We start from the raw sequence: 20,821 nt of genomic DNA on the forward strand, positions 1-20,821 counted from the left end.
TTTTCTTTACCCACCTACCCCCTTGGAACCTTTGTTATTTTTTTCTATAAAGTTTTTTTTTTGAGTGTGTGCTATATCTTACAAAATTCAGTATATTCATTCACATACAATCCTGTTGTTTAAACCCACCGCATGGGATTGTATAGTCATCAGGGCTATCCATACCCTAGCCCCCCCACCCCCCCACCCCTCTTCCCCAAACCCTCAGTGAACCATTACTCCTATTTCTGTTTCTGAAGGGTTATCTCTCTTGGTTTTCATGTGCCAAATAATCTTAAATATAAAGATGTACTATGCAGATGTAACATGATTAATGGGATAAAATGGATAAAAACCATAACGGTCAGGGGAGGAAATATTAAAGAACTAGAGGATAGTTACGTGGCTCATCAGTGCTTACTGCACCCTCACTTTGTCATCCCCTTCCTGTGGCCTTTCTGAAAAGGACTGTCCAATTATCTTACAGGTTGGTTTGGGTCTCCACTACATCCACGACCCTTCACATTGACTTGTTTGCTTGGTTTTGAACTTCTGATACCTCTTCCCGTCGACACCTCATGATCACACAACCTGTGTGCTTCTTCCATGTGGGCTTTGTTGCTTTCCTGCTAGACGGACTCATGTTTAACTAGAAGCCTGTAAGACCCAGACACTATACCTTTTAACTATTGAGCACCCTAAGCTTTATTCACCACATTTGACTATGTACTGATTTTTTTCTTCAGCAATTGTGTCAGGAAAGTGAGTATCATACAATGCCACATTGTTAAAATAAACTGTTCTTGTACTGAGGTAAGATTTAAGTAGGGGCCCAAAGTCCATCTGTTTCCTTGTTGCTTTTGCTCATATATACATATGCAAACAAATACACATATTCATATAGTTGCATTTATACATACATGTATTTTTCCCATTCTTATTTTTTTCCTCCTGCCCACTATCATGTTTTCCTGTCATTCACCTCTCATTAATTCCTCTCTGATGCATTTCGATTGATCAATCACCCCAGAAAAGCTACACCCTCCTCGTCGTCGTCAATTTTAGAACACTTACTCTTTCCTGTACCTGTCATTGACTCCTGGCTCATCTCCCCTGGCCCCTCCCCTCCCTGCCCCTGCCCCCCTGGAACTGTCAGACTAGTCGTTGCCTTTGTAAGATAGCCTATCCTACCTATTTGTATAGATAGACACCAAAAAGAATAAATAAGTAGATAAGTAAATCAACATACAGAGAGTCAGAAGACTAACCTGGAATCTGACACAGAGCAGATGAATTGTCTCTCTGTTAAATAGAGAGAAGGACAAGCTATAAGCCACCAGTCTAGTCCCCATTTCTTTCAGGATTACATATCTTAAGTCCTTTTTCCCTAACAACACATACGAGGGGTAACAAAAAGAAAAAGAAAACTACTCTGCTGGGCAGAGCTTTTGTAGCATGCATTTTTCCTGCTAGGCAAGTATGGAGCAGCTCACGTGAGTTAGTGCACCCATTGTCCTCGCCTGGGAAGATTCTCTCTGGTCAGTGTATTTTTTCGGAAAAGCGGTTTCACTCGAAACCTCTCTTTTTCTGATGGCCGATTTAAGAGCACTGTGTATGACTGAAATTTTGTTTCTGGCCTGGAAAAAATGCCACAGAAACGTGTGATGTAGAACACAGTTTACAAGTACAGCACCATGGGGAAAAACTCAAGTGTACGAGTGTTTTCTTCATTTCAAAAAAGATGATATGTATATTGATGACAAACCTTGTTCTCGACATGTGTCATCTTCCCCGAATGGATGGAAATGAAAAATTTGCGCACTTGTGCTCAAAGACAACAACGGACCGTTGAAGAGATGCAGAAGTGATCTGGACTATCTTGGAACTCAGTTCAGTGAATTTTAACAGGAGATTTGAAAATGCGATGGGTCGCTGAGAAATTTGTGCCCCGGATTCTGACTGACCAGGAAAAAGAGAACAGGTCCAAAGCGACCCAGACTTTTTACCCAAGATCATTACTGGTGACAAGACATGGTGCTCTTCTTATGACCACGAAAGCAAACATCAGTCAAGCCAGCGGAAGATGCCATCATCACCTCACCCCAAGCAGCTTGTCAAGTGAAATCAAAGATCAAGATGGTGCTCATTTGGTTTGGTTTTGTGTTGTTTTTGATGTCAGGGGGGATAGTGGATTTGGAGTTCCTTCCTCCAGGTCAGACTGTTAGTCGAACTTTCTATTTAGATGTTCTGAATAGAATGTGTAACAGTGTGTGACAGAAAAGCTCGGATTTGTGGCAGATGGGGGTCTGGGTTTGCCACCATGACAATGCACCTGCTCACACAGTCATCTCAGTGTGCCAGTGTTGGGCAAAAAACAGGGTGCTTCTCTTTCCACGTGCATCCTTCTCACCTAACTTCGCTCCGTGTGATTTCTTTTTGTTTCCAAGAATGAAGAGGGACACGAAAGGACTGTGGTTTGATGACACATAAGAGGTAAAGGAAAAAATGGGGGAGGTGTTATGAGCCATCCAAACATGCGTTTGAAAAATGTTTCCAAGCATGGAATGACAGATTTGACAAATGGCGAGTACTTTGAAGATGATGTTTTCTTTGTAAAAAAAAAAAGAAAAGAAAAGAAATACATAGCTTTAAAAAAGTCTGGTTTTATTTGGATACCCCCTTATATACCTTTTCGGTCATCAGCTTTTGTTTTCAAATGGCACACATGCTTAAAGTCCCCATTGCTATTCCTGCAGGCACAGATGGAGCCATCTAGTAGCCCCACCTTTCCCCCACCCCATTCCACCTTTAGACTCTCAATGTGGTCTCCTTGTGAGTAACCCTTGACCAGTTCAGATGGGCTTCCAGGTGTTGCCCTGAGTCAGAAGTCTGGAATCAGGATTCCCCAGGGACTCCGTGACTTCACTCTCATCACTGGCCTGTGGCACTGCCCCCTTGACTTGCCCCTAAACTGGCCACTCACTCTCCCAAACGGTACCTTCAGTGCTGTCCACTGCAGCACTGTCCTGTAGGGAGAGGACCGGACATCAAGACTCGAGTTGAGGCCAGCCCTGCAGTCATCTCTGGGAAGGAGCTGCTCTGAGCAGGAACATTGTCCTCAAGGATTGGCACACCTGAACGAGGCCTACTTTTGCTCTCCCTTCCCTGTGGAGATATAAACAACACCCTCTCCTTGGGTGGGTTGGTGCCCTGACCCCCCATTGCTGTCATTTTTCTTTTCCCACCCCATGGTAGTTCTTAAAGACTTAGGAGAGAAGGGGGGAAAGATATCTTTTAGCACAGGTGCTATTTGCTCTCTGCATCTATTTTTCATTGGGTTTGATCTGGCTCACGCTGCACTATCTGGTCCTCAGCCGGGGAATTGTGTGCATTTCCCCTTTATGTCCATTCTGTTGTTTGGACTTACCTCAGTGGACTACTCATGTTGTACTTGACCCTTTGTGCTTGACTAACTTCATTCAGCATAATATCCTCCAACTCTTTCCATGGGATGAGGTGTTTCATCATTTCATTACTACTTTTTTTTGGGGGGGTGTTTAGTATTCCATTGTGTACACAATTCTTTTAAAAAATCATTTTATTGGGGCCTCTTACAGCTCTTATCACAATCCATACATATATCCATTGTGTCAAGCACATTTATTCATGTTGCCATCATCATTTAAAAAACATTTTCTATCTGAGCCCTTCCTATCAGCTCCTCATTTCCTCCTCCCTCCCTCATGAACCCTTGATAATTTATAATTTTTTTCATGTCTGACACCAACGACTGTTTCCCTTCACCACTTTTCTGTTGTCTGTCCCAAGGAAGGGGTTATATGTAGATCATTGCGATCGCTTCCCACTTTCTCCCCCAACTTTCCCCTTACCTCCTGGCACTGCTATTGTCATTATTGACACAATTCTTAATGCACACACTGAAATCCTAAAATGGCATATAGAAACAATTCTGTTTTAAATTCCAGTGAGATTCTAGCTTTAAATTTGGAGGCAAATTTTCCTTAAGAGAATATCAGTTACCATTATCTTCACATGCTGGTAAGTTGTTACATCACAAGTCCTTCTAATTCACATTTTAATGTCACATATACAACTTACTCAAATTTTCCACCTCTCATAGATCATAACAAAGCTACTAGGAAAACTGGATTGCCATGTGTGGTAGTTGCATAATCTGTTGTCAGTTTGAGACTTAAGAGGGAAGGGGTGGAGTCTAGTCTGTCAATCAGGTTACAACTTGATGACCTCATTTGGAAGTGCTAAGGAGATAAATAGCTTGCTGGAGGCAGGACACAGGCTCACTCCCTGTGAACCATTCCTGCTGACAAGACACATGGAGTTACACTAGAACCCTGGAGCAGAAGGAGCCACGTGGAGACCGCTGCCAGCGCTGAAATCCTTACAATGCTACTGGATCCACAAGACTTTTCACCCACTGGCCTGCGATCTTCTTGCATTCAGCATCATTGCATGGCTGCAGGAGTCTAAAGAGGAATTTATGGACTAGTATCAACATATGGGGTAATTTTGGAATGCTGGACTTGATCTGGATTGGCTGGGATGTTTTCTCAATATACAGTTGCTCTTTTATATAAAACTCTCTCTTATACACGAGTGTCTATGAATTTGTTTCTCTAGTCTACCCAGACCAACACACCACAATGAAAGGTGTTGCACAATGCACACAGTTCTGGAAAGAAAGCCACGAAGAAGGAATGGTTTTGAGACAAACTTTTAAAAAAATTTACATTTTACTAGGGGCTCATACAACTCTTATCACAATCCATACATATACATACATCAATTGTATAAAGCACATCCATACATTCTTTGCCCTAATCATTTTCAAAGCATCTGCTCTCCACTTAAGCCCTTTGCATCAGGTCCTCTTTTTTTAACAACCTATAAATTACCAAGGGCTCATGAGGGAGGGGGGACAGAGGAGGGAGGAGACAAACTTGTACTAAAACAACAACCTGGAAACCGAATTAAAATGTCCAGATAATACAAATCCATGCTGGTGACTCCACATAACCATTAAGTAAGTTTTGTATGGTTGTTACTGTTGTTAGGTACCTTGCAGTCAGTTCCAACCCACAGTAACCCTATGCGTAACAGAAGGAAACACTGCACGTTCCTGTACGTGAGTCCCTTGTTGAAACCACAGTGTCACTCTAGTTCACGGAGGTCCTCCTCTTTTGTCGCTGCACGATGTCCTTCTCCAGGGATGGGACGTTTCTGATATTACATCCAAAGTATGTAATATGAACTTGACTCTAAGGAGCACTTTGGGCTTATGTGTTCCAAGACAGATTTGTTTGTACATTGAGCAGTTCACGGTACTTTCAATATCCTTCCCCAGTGCCACATTTCAAGTACACTGATTCTTCTTTGGTCTTCCTTAGTCAATGTCCTGTTTGCACATGCATATGAGGCGATGGAGAATACCATGGCTTCAGTCAGGTGCATTTTAGCTCTCTTAAGTAACATCATTTACAGCAGAGTTACTTGATGCAACGTGTCTTTTGATTTCTTCACTGCTGCTTCCTTGCGCATTGATTGTTGATCCAAGCAACACAAAATCCTCGACAATTTCAATCCTTTCTCCATTTATCATGATGTTACCTATTGTCCAGTTGTGAGGATTTTTGTCTCTTTACATTGAGTTGTCATCCACACTGAAGCTGCAGTCCTTGATCTTCAGCAGCAAGTGCTTCAAGTCCTCCTCACATTCAGCAAAAAAGGTGGCGTCATCTGAATATTGCAGGTTGTTAACCAGCCTTCCTCCAATCCTGAGGTCGCATTCTTCTTCATCTAATGCAGCTTCTCTGATGATTTGCTCAGCATTCAGATTCAACAAGTATGGTAAGAGGGTACAACCTTGAGGCCCAGCTTTTCTGAAGACGGCATGATTCCCTTCTTTTGTTTACACACCTGCCTCTTGAGCCATGTACAAGTTCCACATGATAACAATAAAGTTGTGAAATTTAATGGGCACCAATAAGCCTTCCTTCCACTCAGCAGGCCACGTAACTCTCTTCCAATTTTCCAGGCATAGATGAGCGAGTGCTTCATTAGCCTATTGAAACATTTCAATTGCTATTCCATCAATTCCTGGAGCCTTCTTTTGTGCTAATTCTTTCAGTACAGCTTGGACTTCTTCCTTCAGTATCACTGGTTGTTGCTCATATGCTACCTACCTTCTGAAATGGTGGAATGTCAACTAGTTCTTCTTGGTACAATGACTGTGTATTTTTTCCATGTTCCGATGTTTCTTCAATCATTCAATATTTTGCTCATAGAATCCTTCAGCATTGCAGTTCAGGACTTGACATATTCTTGAGTTCTTTCAGCTTAAGATAAGCTAAGTGTGTTGTTCCCTTTTGGATTTCTAATTACACACCTTGCACATTACAGTATAATATTTTTCTATGTGTTCTTGAGCTGGCCTTTGACATTTTTGGGGAAAATTTCTATTCACCTCTTGACTTCATCCTTTCTTTCATTTGCTCCAGCTGCTCTATGACTAAGAGCAAATTCAGAGTCTCCTGTCACATCCACTTTGATCTTGTCCTTTAAATGGCCTTGTCCGTTCCTCATGATGTTCTTGATGTCTTCCCACAACTCTCAGGCCTTCTCTCAGCAAAGGTGCTCTGGAAATCCGGTTGGGATAGACTAAAGGCAATATTTTGGTGCTGCCTTGTTTTCCTTTTCGCCAGCTTTAATATGAACTTATACATGAGCAATTGGTGGTCTCTTCCATAGTCAGCCCTTGGCCTGGTTTAGCTGGTTCGATTAAGCTTCTCCAGTGACTCTTCCCACAGATGTAGAAAATTTGATCTCTGTGATTTTCACCTAGAGAAGTCCATGCATATAGTTTTTTTTGTGTGGTTGCTGTAATGTATTTACTATGAAGGAGTAATTGGTTTTCCAAAATTCTATCATGTGATCTCCAGCTTAGTTTCTATCACCATCTAAATTGCCCAGCAACTATTTCTTTCTCTTTGGTTCCATCTTTTGAATTCCAAACACCAATTATTCTCAGTGCATTTTGGTTACATCTTTTATCAATTTCCAACTGAAGTCATTGAAAGAATTCTTGAATGTTTTCATCACTAGCTTTGTGGTTGGTGCATAAATTTGAATAATATTTGTATTGATTGTGTTTCCTTGAAAGTGAGTGGACACAATTCTGTCACACAAAGCATTATACTTCATGATTCATTTTGCAATGTCCTTTTTGTCAATGAATTCCATGCTATTCCCCTTGACTGTGTTATTCCTAGTATAGTAAATCATTATTTTCTAAATAAAAATGGTCAATATCAGGCCATTTCCTCTCACTAATGCCTAGGATACGGAACTTTTTGAATTATATTTCATTTTTGAAGACTCATTTTTCTTGGATTTCATACTTCACACTTTCTGTGTTCTGACCACTAGCAGATTTTTGTAGCTGTTTCATCTTACCCTGAAGTCTTCCCCCATGTTGGGGACCAGCCTCCCACAACCAATTGGGTCCAAGGGGTGGTCGTATAATTGAGGGGTAAATTAAAGAACAATCAGACAAGATAAAGCGCTCACCTCTGCAGTCAGGACTTCAGGGGCTAGGTCCGAGTTGAGAAAACAAGCTTATTGTATTCAAGAGTTGATATAATCTTGGCCACCCAGGCGATGGTAAGCACATACATAACAGAAAGGTGTTGCACAAGAAGCATACATGTAACAAGAGAGGGACAAGCTAGTGGTGGTAGACATGTGACAGTAATGTACATATGTAACAAGATGGGCAGGCTCTGAGCTGGCTTGCCCTTAGGTGTCCTTGGGCTCTTCTGCTGGGAACAATCTCTGATCCTTATCAGAAGGGAGTGAGCGGTACTTAGGGTGGGACAGACAATAGGGTCTCATCGGCAGATAACCTCCAAGCAGATGGCCTTTATGCAGTTGACCTTCAGGCATATAGTAAGAGACCAGGTGTTTGCAAACAGCACCTTAAATTTGGCTTTATTCTTGGGGGACATTGAAGGGAATGACTTTTACTTAGGAGATTATGAGTGGGAGTCATTTCTAACCCACAAACTTGAAGGTTTCCTCCACAGGAGCTTTGGCCTCCTAGACTCCTTAATTTATGAATGTTGAGAGTTTGCCTGCATACACTCTCTTCCCAGTTGTTACACACACACACACACACACACACACACACACACACACACACACACCATCATTAAATGAAGATCACGAAGGTTCCACTCTCACAGGTTTTACCTGACTCAAGTCACCATGGTTGACTCCACTCTGAGAAAGCAGCTACCCTCCAGTCAGATTTCAAGTGTGCTCAGACACAAGGGACCCATCCTCTGCCATGATCCCCAACAGTGTTCTGTTTTCATTCACTAGGCCTTCAATATCCGATAATTTTTTTTAATTGGGAGCTTTTACAGACATCATACCTCTTGATAGTTTACTCACATGCAGCAGTATGTACCACTGCTGCCGCAATCAATTTCAGAACACTTTCTTTCTTCTTGCACTCCTTGATATCAGCTCCCCGTTATCCCCTCCTTCTGCTGCCCAACCCCCCAGGAACCCTCATTTATTTGTTTTTGCAATATCTTACTCTATCCACAATCTCTTTTTGCATACAATTCTGTTGTTCACTCCCCTTGAGGGGTTATACAGTCACCCATGCAGCAGTTCCCCATTCCCCACCCCTACCCCCTCTTCCTGTGCTCTCAGGGCTGTGATTTTGATGTCTGGGCTTGGAAGAGGATGAGGGAGCAGGCAGGTTGATGCCTTGCTGCCAGTAGCTGAGGATGTTCTCAGAAGCTGTCTCCGCGCAGTATCCACAGCCAGGAGAAGACAAGAGCTCCCCTTCTCCAGATCGGTGGCCTGCTCCGGATCTCCACCCTGCTCCAGAGAGCGAGCCTGCTCCGGATCTCCACCCTGCTCCAGAGAGCGAGCCTGCTCTGGATCTCCACCCTGCTCCAGAGAGCGAGCCTGCTTGGGATCTCCAGCTGGCTCCAGATATCTGGCCTGCTCACAGGTCTCCAGCCTGCTCATGGGTCTCTGGCTGCTCTACATCTCCGCCTTACTGATGGGTTACGCGCCTGCTCACAAGTCTCTGGCCTGCTCCACATTCTCTTGATTTTCTGGTCTTCAGTTCCTCATTGTCTGTAATCTTATGCCCGTCAGTACCAGCTCACTGGATCTCACCTCCATACTTTTTAAAATTTTGATTGAAAACCGACCCTGCTTGTTATAGAAAGCCGGTGGCGATATCGCCCAGGCTCCCGGCCGCGGCACAGACAAGGTTTGGAAGCTTTGGCACAGCTGCTATGCTAAGGTTTCAGATGCTCCTTCTGAGTTGAGGAGCTGAGTCCTTCTGCAGTGTCTGTGTTAGTCTAGAAGCCCTGCTGAAACCTGTTTCCTTTGTGTAAACCTGCTGGTGTGTGGAACACCAGTGAGTGACACGGCTTCCAGCATCACAACAACACACAAGCCACCACTCTAGGACAAACTGACAGCCAAGGGGGTTTTGTAGTAGAGATAGAAAAACTTCCCCCATTATGTGGAACGTTACATGAATGTTACATCAAGTCTTCTAACAATTCAACACCCCACTGTTTTCTGGTTGAACCAAAAAATAAACCAGTAAGAGATTTCATATCTAAAGGCATTTATGCTTCTACAATGGGATGAAGTGAGATTTCCCCCTGCTTAAAATTCTTCTCCCTTTTGGTGTTGTGAGCAGCACTGTGGCTGTTGGGAAGAACAAGCACCTTACAAAAGGTGGAAAAAAAGGTGCCAAGAATTAAGGGTCGATCCATTTTCTTAGAAAGACCGGTCGGATGTGAAAGCACGTTCAATATCAGAAATCTTGGGAAACACTAGTCATCAGGACTCAAGGAACCAAAATTGCATCTGATGGCTTCTCAGGTGGCATTTTTGAATTGAGCTTTGTTGATCTGCAGAATGATGAAGTTACATTTAGAAAATCCAAGATAATTGTTGAGGACTCTCAGGGCAAAAACTGCCCTGCCAACTTCTGTGGCATGGAAGTTACACGTGACGAAATGTGCTCCATGGTAAAATAGGGCAGACCAGGATTGGAGCTCATGCTGAAGTTAAGACGACCAGTGGTTATGTGCTTCATCAGTTCGGTATTGGATTTACTAAAAAAAATGTGCAACAATCAGATTCAAAGACCTTTTATACTCAGCACCAACAGATCTGTAAAACACATGGCCCCAAATGTGCAAATAATTTAAAGGAAGTGATCAAAAATAATTACAGGCAGCATTGAGAAAGACATAGAAAAGGCTTGCCAGTCTGTCTATCCTCTCCATGATGGGCTCCTCTGAAAAGTGAAAACCTGAAGAGGCTGTGTTAGTCTGGGTAGACTAGAGAAACAAAATTCATAGACATTCATATGCATATAAGAGCTTTCTATAAAGAGTAATTGTATATTGAGGAACATCCCAGCCCAGATCAAGTCCTTAAGTCCAATATTAGCCCATATGTCCAACACTAGTCCATACATTCCTCTTTAGACTCGTGCAGTCATGCAATGATATCAAATGCAGGAGGATCACAGGCCAGTGGGTGGAAAGCCTTGTAGATCTAGTGGCTTCTCCAGCTCCACGGCTCTGGCTCCCTCCGTGTGTCTCCACGTGGCTTGTCAACAGGAATGTCTGGCAGGGAGACCAAGCAGAGAGTCTGTGTCCCACCTCCAGCGAGCTATTTATCTCTAGTCTCTCCAAATGAGAGGTCATCCAGCTGTGACCTGATTGACAGGCTAAATTCTACCCTTTCACTCTTCAGTTTCAAGTTGACAACATATTATATAAATCCACAGAAGCCCCTGTTTGAATTGGGGAATATCATGGAGCTTCAAGGTGAAGGTAGTTGGGCGGAGAAAACTATTGGTGATGAGACGGGTGCTAAAGTGGAATGAGCTGATGCTTATGAGACACCAGTTCATGAATCTGTTTAAAATCCAGATTTTAATGGTGACAAATAAAATATTTATTTTGTGAAAAAATTCTTCTAGTGTTACCAAAAAACTTGCTTTTACAAAACCACTGATAAAAAATATTCCTACCCAGAAGAGGCAAGAAAAACACCACGGTCAGACATCTGTGCTCCAATGCTCCTTGCGGCACAGTTCACAATCGCAAGGAGTTGAAAACAACTCAAATTTCCATCAACAGATGAATGGATTAAAAGCCGGTGATACATACATACAATGGAGTACTATGCATCGCTAAAAAGCAGCGATGACCGCATGAAGCATATTGCCCCATGGGAAAAACTGGAGCAAATTATGCTAAGTGAAGTAAGCCACTGAGGTAAGTTTATATATGTGCAAAAAGAAAGAACAGAAAAGTAAATGAAAAAGGGGCACAAGGAAAAAGCTACTGTATACAAACACTCCAGGGGTGAGGTCCAGGTAGTATGGCAGGGACCAGAGACCAAATCCAGGGGTACATCTGGTAGCCAACTAAAAAAAGGAGGGGGAAGGAAAGGGGAAAAAAAAACCCTGTTGTGTGGCAGGGGAATAGGGCACTGACTCACCCAAGGGGAGGGTATTGTTTGTGTCTCCACAGGGAAAGAGGGGCCAGACTTAAAGCAGCGTGCCAGCAAGGAGTGGGGAGCCAGTGGAGGGGCCTGAGAGCTCAGCCCCCATACCAGCTACATGGACAACTGCTCCTCACCCCAGGAGAATTTACTTGAGAGGATGGCACTGAAGCTGCAGCTAGGGGGGAGGGGCATGTCTGATCAGAGCACACGGGAGCAAATGAAAGAGGGAGGAAGAGAGAGTGGAGCACATCCTTGCCCACCAGGCCTGGAGGACCACATCCCCACTCTGAACAGCCAATGAACAGAGTAGACCATATGGTTGATCCCACCACGAGACACGCCATCCCTCGCTGGCCCAGGGCCCTAAGGGGGACAACACTGGAGACTCAGTATTGGGACTGGCCCGGAGTGACCCTGTGACATGGAGGCAAACAATTAAAGGTGTGTGGCAGAGAAAACGTGGGAGCAGAGCAGGGAGTCCCCGAGGGAGTACAAAGGACAGACCTGGGGCCTGAGCGTGACACCCCATCGGACCTCACTGAAGGACACGCCTAGAGAACAAAAATCAGACCTTGATCTATTTACAGGTTTTTCTTTCTTTAAATTTTTTTTTCTTTTAATTAATTTATTCTTTTATGGGTCATTGGTTTCCTTTTTTGTTGTCATCGCTGTGTTCTCATTTGTTGCCTATCTTGATATGGCTTGATTTTTAGTGCAAATCATTATCTCTAGAGATCTATCTAGATCAGATAGGCTGCATGAATAGTCTGGAGGAGAAAACAACGGGACCAATGGTTCTGGGGGGACATGGGAGAGGGTGAGGCGGTGGTAAGGAGGTGTGCTGACCAACCCAGGGACAGGGGAGCAACAAGCGATCCAAAATTAGTGACAAGGAGGGTGTGAGAAGCCTGGTAGGGATTCGGCAAGGGCAATGTAACCGAGAGAAATTACTGAAACCCAAATGAAGGCTGAGTATGATAGTGGGACAAGAGGAAAGTAAATGGAAATAGAGGAAAGAACTAGGAGGCAAAGGGCAATTATAAAGGTCTAAATACAGGCATGTACATATGTTAATATATTTATATAGGATGATGGGGAAATAGATTTATGTGTATATATTTATAAGTTTGTAGTAAGGCAGCAGATGGACATTGGGCCTCCACTCAAGTATTTACTCAATGCAAGAACACATTGTTCTACTAAATTGGCATTCCATGATGCACAGCTTCCTGACACTGAAGACAAATGTGTGCATTAGCAAATGTGGTGAAGAAAGCAAATGGTGCCCAGCTATCAAAAGATATAGCATCTGTGGTCTTAAAGGCTTGAAGATAAACAAGCGGCCATCTAGCTCTGAAGCAACAAAGCCAACATGGAAGAAACACGCCTGCCTGTGTGACCATGAGCTGTTGAAGGGATCAGGTATCAAGCATCAAAGAACAAAAAATCATATCATTGTAAAAGAGGGTAAGTGCAGAGTGGAGACCCAAAGCCCATTGGTAGGCAACTGGACACCCCTTTCTGAATGGTTGTGGGGAGCAGATGAGCCAGTCAGGGTGCAGGGTAGCAATGATGAAACATAACTTTCCACTAGTTCATAAATGCTCCCCCCCCACTATCATGATCCCAATTAGACCAGAGGATGTACATAGGTACAGATAGGAACTGGAAACACAGGGAATCCAGGACAGATGACCCCTTCAGGCCCAGTGGTGAGAGTGGTGACGCCTGGAGGGTGGAGGGAATATGGGATGGAAAGGGGGAACTGATTACAAGAATCTACATATAGCCTCCTCCCTGGGGGGATGGACAGCAGAGAAGAGGGCGGGGGCAGACATCGGACAGTGTAAGATATGACAAAATAATAATTTATGAATTATGAAGGGTTCATGAGGGAGGGGGTAGTGGGGAGGAAAGGGAAAATGAGGAGTGGATATTAAGGGCTCAAGTAGAAAGCAAATGTTTTGAGAATGAAGATGGCAACAAATGTACGTATGTGCTTGACACAATGGATGCATGTATGGATTGTGATAAGAATTGTATGAGTCCCCAATAAAATGATTTAAATGAAAAAGATATGTATAAGAAAAGCTATGCTTGATAAGAAAGTTTTTCCCATCTGGGACACTTGGTTATAATTCAGTCCCCTTGCTACTCCATGTTTAATCCTTTTGTTGATGGTTTGCATTTAAACCTACTCCTGCTAATTTTCGCCATGGAGGATATCTTGTAACTGTTGCCTCTCGTTTTGAGTTGATTACACTTGCTGGTGCTACAGACTAGCTTTAGGATAATCAGTGTACATTTTATTAACTCAGTGTATGTTATTAAAACATCAATGGTTTTTGACCTCATCTGGGACCTAAATGAAAAACAATCCTCTAATGATTAAAAAAACAAAACAACAACAACAAAAATTCCTCTGGATTGTACAAGAAGGAAGGTAACCGTACCCACTGTTAAGACATGATAGGTCAACGTGAATCAGACTTGGCTTCTTGTGTCCTACTTCATCAGAGGGTGGATTTCCCTCCTCTTTGGGTTTCTCTATTTTCCACGGGTAAATCTTCAGTCTTCTGGTTAGTCACTTGAACTTGACCTGTCCTTTGCCCCTTTGACTTGTACTGTTTTGCCTAAAGTTAGAGTCTTCCTAGCTGCCTTCTTTGGCTTCCTCTCCGCTTTTGCAGGAAAAGGTTTGGCTGACAAACCCGGCAAGCTCCTCCTTCACCTACAGCCTAGCCAGCCATCCTTTTGGGCATCTTGGCTGTGAGGAGGGTGCTTGCCAGGTGCCTGTGGTCCATGTCTGGCCCAGATCTTTCACTGAGCTGGGTTGCCTGGTGACTGCAGCTGTGGTACTCATTGCAGCTGCTAAGACCTTCAGGGCGGACAGTGCAAAACTTTCACATATTAATGATATTCAATTTGACTTTCTGTCTTACCTTTCGATGTCATATCTAAGAAACCCTTACCTCATCCAAGACTGAATTTTCACTCTTGGGCTATTTTCTATGATTTAGATCGTTTTAGCTCTTGCCTTTGAATTCTAGACTCACTTTGGGTAACTTTTTCTACACAGTAAAATTATGGGTCTTTATTCTTTTGCATGTGAAAATCCAGTTGCTTCAGCGCCATTGTTAGAACTGTCTATTCTTTGACCAAGGAGCCCAGATGGCATAGTGGTTACCCATCGGGATGCTAACTGCAAGATTACATTTTATTAACTCATTAGCTGCTCTGTGGGAAAAAGACTTGTCTTCTACTCCTATAAAGATGTATAGTCTCAGAAACTCAATGGGACATTTCTATCGTGTTCTATAGGGTCACGATGCTTTTGCATCCACTTGATGGCAATGGTGATAGATGGAGAATAGATTCTTTCTCCATTGAATGGTCTTGGCACCCTTTTTGAAAATCAATCACATATCCTATTTTTACTCACACTTATTTGAACCACAAAATACCTATAGGCAACTATGAATTTCAGACACATTTTCAAGAGTGGGCATTCATTGTTGTTGGTGGTAGGTGACATGGAACTGGTTCTGCTGAATAGTGACCTACATCGAACAGAACACTCCCTGGTCCCACCCTGGTCCCGCAGCACCCTCACAACTGTGTGCCTGAGCCTCGTGTTGCAGCCCCTGTGTTAATCACATCTAAGGAGCATGCTAGATGCCTTTCTTCCAAGACTGATTTTTGCCAATCCTGATGGCGTGTTCCTAACAAACACTTTCCCCTGATTTTAAACCATTCAGTATATACACCATTATGTGCAGGTTTTATATGAGCACTGTTAAATATTCCTGGAATTGTCATTCTTCCCAAAGTTACACAATATTGTTCACTGTGACCCACAATGGGGAATGAATTTGCAGTCATCTTCCTGGTAGTCTCTGCTTTCAGCCAAGACATGCCTGATGTCAGCAGTGATATCTCTTGAGCCGAGTCCTCGTCTGATTTCAGCTTGACTTTTCTGGGGTTCCTTATTTATGAACTGCAGCAGCTATGTCATATTACCTTCAGCTTGTGATAGTAATATTGTGCACCTATATTACTTAGCCATTTCCCCATTGTTCACCTTTCTTTGGGACAGGCAAAAATATGACTCTGTCAGTTGGCCAATTGGCTGTGTTGCAAGTCTCCAGACAGAGCTATTGTGATTTGCGGGAGGAGGACAGTCTCTTCATGCAACTTGTGGGTCTGAGGGATTCACTGGAGACTTAATCCACTTGTGTTTTTCCCATAACTTTTTGTTTTTTAAACTGAAACAACTTTAAAATGGGTGAAGAGATAAAATGTTAAAATATTACACATTAAGTTAACTTCATCTGGCCAAACTGAAGTTTCTTTCAGAACTAAAAAAAAGAGATAGAGACTTCAAGAAACATTTTTATGGTTTTGTACCCCTTTAGAGTCTGTTTTATCATGAGAAACAAAACACAACAACAAACCTACAGACTCTCTGACGATTGTGCTCCTTTGTGTTGGGAAAGGACGACTGTCATGGCCATTTCATAGGCAACAAAGTGTGGAGTCACGGACTGGGGAAGAAATGAAAATAAACCAGATTGTCAATCTGTGCGAGGTATGTGCCTGGAATGAGAGTCTACCCTGAGGCTTGACACCTCTGGCCAAGATCAGGGTTAGCTCTCTGAGGCTAGAATCCTCAACCAAGAAGCATTCTTGCCCTCAAGTCCTGATGCTGCCCATCCTCAAGCCGTAAGTCTTCCATGGTCAGAGGTGGCATGTGAGAATGTTACTCTCCAACCATTCATTCACGCATGCATTTCTCCAGCCAGCGAACCAGCCATCATGGATTAAGTTTGTTCTAGGTTGCAGACCAATGTTAAGCAACTTGGAAACCAAAACAAAAGGATATCTTATTAATTTCAATAGATAATTGGTTACTTATTTCTGATGTACCAGATAGTTTTCTGTATACTTTGGATTAATAGCTTCAATCCTCACACTAAATCCATGAGGCAAGTGCTATTGCAATTACTGTGTATTTTACACTATGGGAATCGGGAACAAACCTCACCTATCAAAGTAAAATCCGGCTATGTCAGAGGTGAATTTATACCCTAGCTGTATCTCTCTCCCATCACCAGATACCTAATCACTCTGCCTTCTCCGGGGGGATGTATTTCTGGGAAGGACTTTAGAAGGAGACAAAGTGAAAGTGAAAGGAGGAGTCTGGCAGATGCTGCTGTCTGTAAGGTAAGCAGAGTAGGATGATTCATCTTTGGGAGAAAGGCGGCAGCATGGTGAGGCTCTACAGCTGACATCGGGGAAACCCACGCTTCTGAGCTTTCAAACCCTTTAGGTGGTTCAGCAAGAGCTGCTGGAGCGGGACCCATATTCCCTCGACACCCAGCAGGTCTTTGCTTCCTCACCAGTGGGCTGAAGAGCTGGGGGTGAGGCCCCTGGGAGACCGGAGTCCATGACCACAGGGACTGGTTACATATATACTACAGATAGACATGGTACATACCTCTGATCGGAAAGATTCAATTGAAAAATTCCCCAAACAATGCAAAGCCAAACAACATCAATCAAAAGTCAGGAATATCATTGGACTCAGAGGAAATATCTTTATAATACAACGCTTACATTACAGAATATTGCATTAGGCTGGTTTGTCTAGAGAAACAAAGCCAGCGACTCTCATCTGTGTACAACCCAGATCCTTATATCAAGAAGCAATTATATAGAAGAAGGCATCCCAGACCAGGCCTACTCAAGACCTGAATCCCAATACGAGTCCCAAAGTCCTTCCTCCTGCAGCCACGTGCAGTGATGGAGAGAGAATGCAGGAAGGTCTCGGGGCAGTGGGTGCAGTCGGGTGGATCCAAGGTTGAAGGAGCCATAGCAGGGCGACTGTAGCTCTGAAGGTCAGTGGCACAGCCCCAGCACGCAGGAAGGCAAAGTGGCAGAGAGAGAGGGAGGTTCTCGGTTTTCCTTTTACAGTGAGGCCACGTCACCAAGGACGCATCATCAGGCTATGACCTGATTGACAGGTTGTATTCTACCCCTAGACTTTCACACATCTTCCAGTTCACATAATATCACCTTACACAAGTGAAATATTATACCTGTCACTAAACCTGTCATTTTGTTTACCAGCTATACAAAATTTATCATCTAAGAACATTTTAGAAGGATATATTTTACATTTCTGCTCAACTGTACTTCCACTAGCCAAATATATTAAATATGACAATTCAGTCACTATTAAAATTGATAACCATACACAATATTTTGTGGTGATTGACTAATCTTTTTCCATTTTAAGAAAATACTAAATTTGATCTAATATCAGGCTGTCACACCTCTGCAGCCAGAAAGCCCCTGGAGTGTCCAAGGTCCTGGCACAGAGGAAGTCCAGAGAGAGAGCAGGTTGGAGAGGTCCAGTCAGCAGAGAGACCTCACCATCCCAGAGGGGTCAGCTAGTCTGAATAAGGGCCCTGGTGGCCCCAAGAGGATGTGTTCAGTCTGTCAGCCCTGGCATGGCCAGGAAAAGACACCTCCATCCCAGGAACTCAGGACAAGATGCCATTCCTGAACTCCTGCTCTAAAAGAAATTCCATCAACAGCTCCAATAGCCCCTCCTGAGGCTTCCCACCCGTCAAGAGGAGGAGGGTTCCTGCCACACCTCATTCCCTGTTGCTGCCACCAACGTCCCCGAAAAGAGCTCAAGATGAGACCCAGGAATGGGTCCTATCGGAGTCAGCTGTGGCTCAGAGGAAAGGGTCATCTGAATCATTGTCAGACATGACCTCAGAGCAGACACACACCTTGAGGTGCTGCTCACCCATACCTGAAACATAGGGGTCCCAAAAGGGCAGGTTTCCCCTGCTGAGACCGAGGACAGGGGACCCTCTGGTGCTGTCTACAACTCCTGATCCAGGCAAATCCCACTCTGAGGAACACCTGAATGAGAACAAGAGGGCTGTGCTCCAGCGCATCCACCAGGCAGTGGGGGTGACCCTGGGCAACTCAGGCTGCTGTGCCCTGCAGCCTTCAGGTACTGCCCTCCTGCCTGATTGCCCAGGCTACCTCCCCAGCACTGCCCCACCCAAGGTAGCAGCAGGAGACTTGGAGAAAGAAGTGGGACCCCCAAGGTCCACTGGCTGACATGAAGAGTTCTGGACATGCCCTGTCAAGCAATCCCCTCTCCTCATGGCCACCACATCTCTCAGACACTGGCTCACACCCAATACCCTCTGTCCCTTTCATCCTGGTAGTGCCTGCTGCCATCTCACTCTCACCTTAGCACAGGGCTTCCTGGTGTGTGCGGGCTTCATTCTTCAATCACACTGGCAGCACCTAGACCAATTGTGGTTGCTACCATGGGAATCCCAGTTTCTCACCTGCCTGCCCCTGCCGCTCTCCTCCCGACTACTCCCCACACCATGGCAGGATGGCGCTACCCAAAGCAATGCCTATGGATTCTGCTGGCTCCTGCTCAGGCCTCCCTCCTCCATCCAGGAGGCAGAGCTCTCCTTGGCCTCTGGTCCAGAAGTTTGCTGCTGCTTCCCCCAGGGCTAGGTCCTCCAGCAGCACATCTCCAGGCTTGCTCCAAAGCCTGATGCTGGTAGTGAGGTCACACCCATGGAAACTGGTCCATCCCTGCATTCTGCTGCTCACATGCGGGTCACAGGAAGAGATCCATCTCGGAGCCCCAGCCTCTCCTTCTGAGGCCACTTCTGAGCAGCAACGGACCTCTAGCATTCACTCAGACAGTTCAGACACTCATCAGTGGCAGCACTGCCCCTGCCACACATGCCAACAGTGGGCCTGTGGTGGGCGTACCCAGCTCAAACACCATCTCCAACCTAGCCGCTCATCCTGGAGCCACGCGCAACCGACATTCCCTGTCCTCCACGGACAGCAGCCTGGAGCACTAGCTCCAACATCCCACTCCAGACAGCAATGCTGGCAACTGCAGCATCAGGCCCAGCCTCGAACGACACTAGAGGTCAGCCAACCACGAGTGCTATCATAAGGTCAGCATCAGCATAGGCCTTAGTCACCACATCCAAGTTGGACACATATGCTCCCACAGTGCACACTGAGTTTTAACTAGCGGTCCTCCACTCTGGACCCATCACGGCATCTGGCTCCCCACCCCCATGGGATATCCACAGGGAGGCAACACTGCCAAACTAGCCATTCCAGGTGATGGCTTTCAGGCAAATACCCTCTAAGCATCATGGGCTTAGGGGGCAGACAGCCAGTCTCCCATCTCTGCTTCCTCTCTGGAACAGTGAGCCCAGCCCAGGTGCAAGGGGGTCCCTAGCACTCAAAGAAACAGAGAATGGCTTGGGAGTGGACACCAGGGCTGCCCATGGCCAGAGCACCCATTAGAGATGGGGGACCCAGAAAAGCCAGGCTATCCTGCACACATCCTAAAATGTCCTAACCCTGGAGGCACAACATCCTGTAGCTTACAGAAGATTCCTGGAAGTTCACTCAGGGACCCTTGATGGCAGGTGGATCGCCAGGTACCAGTGAAAATGCCAGAGTTCTGATCCAAAGAACATCCTTGTTGGTGCTCAAAATCATAAGCTTCCAAGGAAGACCAGAGCAAAGAGGAAACATCTGGCTCCCTCCTCTGCTGAGAATCATTTAGCAGATGGAATTGTCGGATCATCCACCAGTCCCATTTCCTCTGCCTCAGGATCCATTGGGGGGTGGGGGGGTGGGGAGGGGTGTCTCAGAGGAAGTACCCGGCATTGACTTCCTCCCAGGTTGGCCTTTGGTGCAGTCTGTGTAGGCCACATCCACAAAGCTCCTGCTGTCCCCCACAGTCCTGGAGCAGTCTGAGGGACAGACAAGTGCCCTCCAACAGATCGAGGAGACCTGATGTCAACTCCGTCCACAGAGGAGGATGAGCACCAAGAATGCTTGCTGACAGAGGGAGTGGGAGAATGTCAAGTGGGTGTGTGAGAGGGTGGATGGGGGTTCTTAGAAAAAAAATGTCCTCAAATGAAGTTACTTCTATGACAAACTAGTCAGAAAAACATGGAGTAAGTGACATGAGTCCAAAGGTTTTCCTACTCCACTCAAAAAGGATGTCTTCTTTCTCAATGTCTATTACTATATTCGCTTACAAGCAGATACCATTCAGTCAATTCTGACTCACAGCCCCCAAGAGACATGGTTCCACTACTACACAGGCTACTCAGTGGATAGCTTCCCCACAGCCGAGGACCAGCTTTCTCCTGCTGGACCGCCA

Source organism: Tenrec ecaudatus, chromosome 12, assembly GCF_050624435.1.
Source record: "Tenrec ecaudatus isolate mTenEca1 chromosome 12, mTenEca1.hap1, whole genome shotgun sequence".
Taxonomy (NCBI): domain Eukaryota; kingdom Metazoa; phylum Chordata; class Mammalia; order Afrosoricida; family Tenrecidae; genus Tenrec; species Tenrec ecaudatus.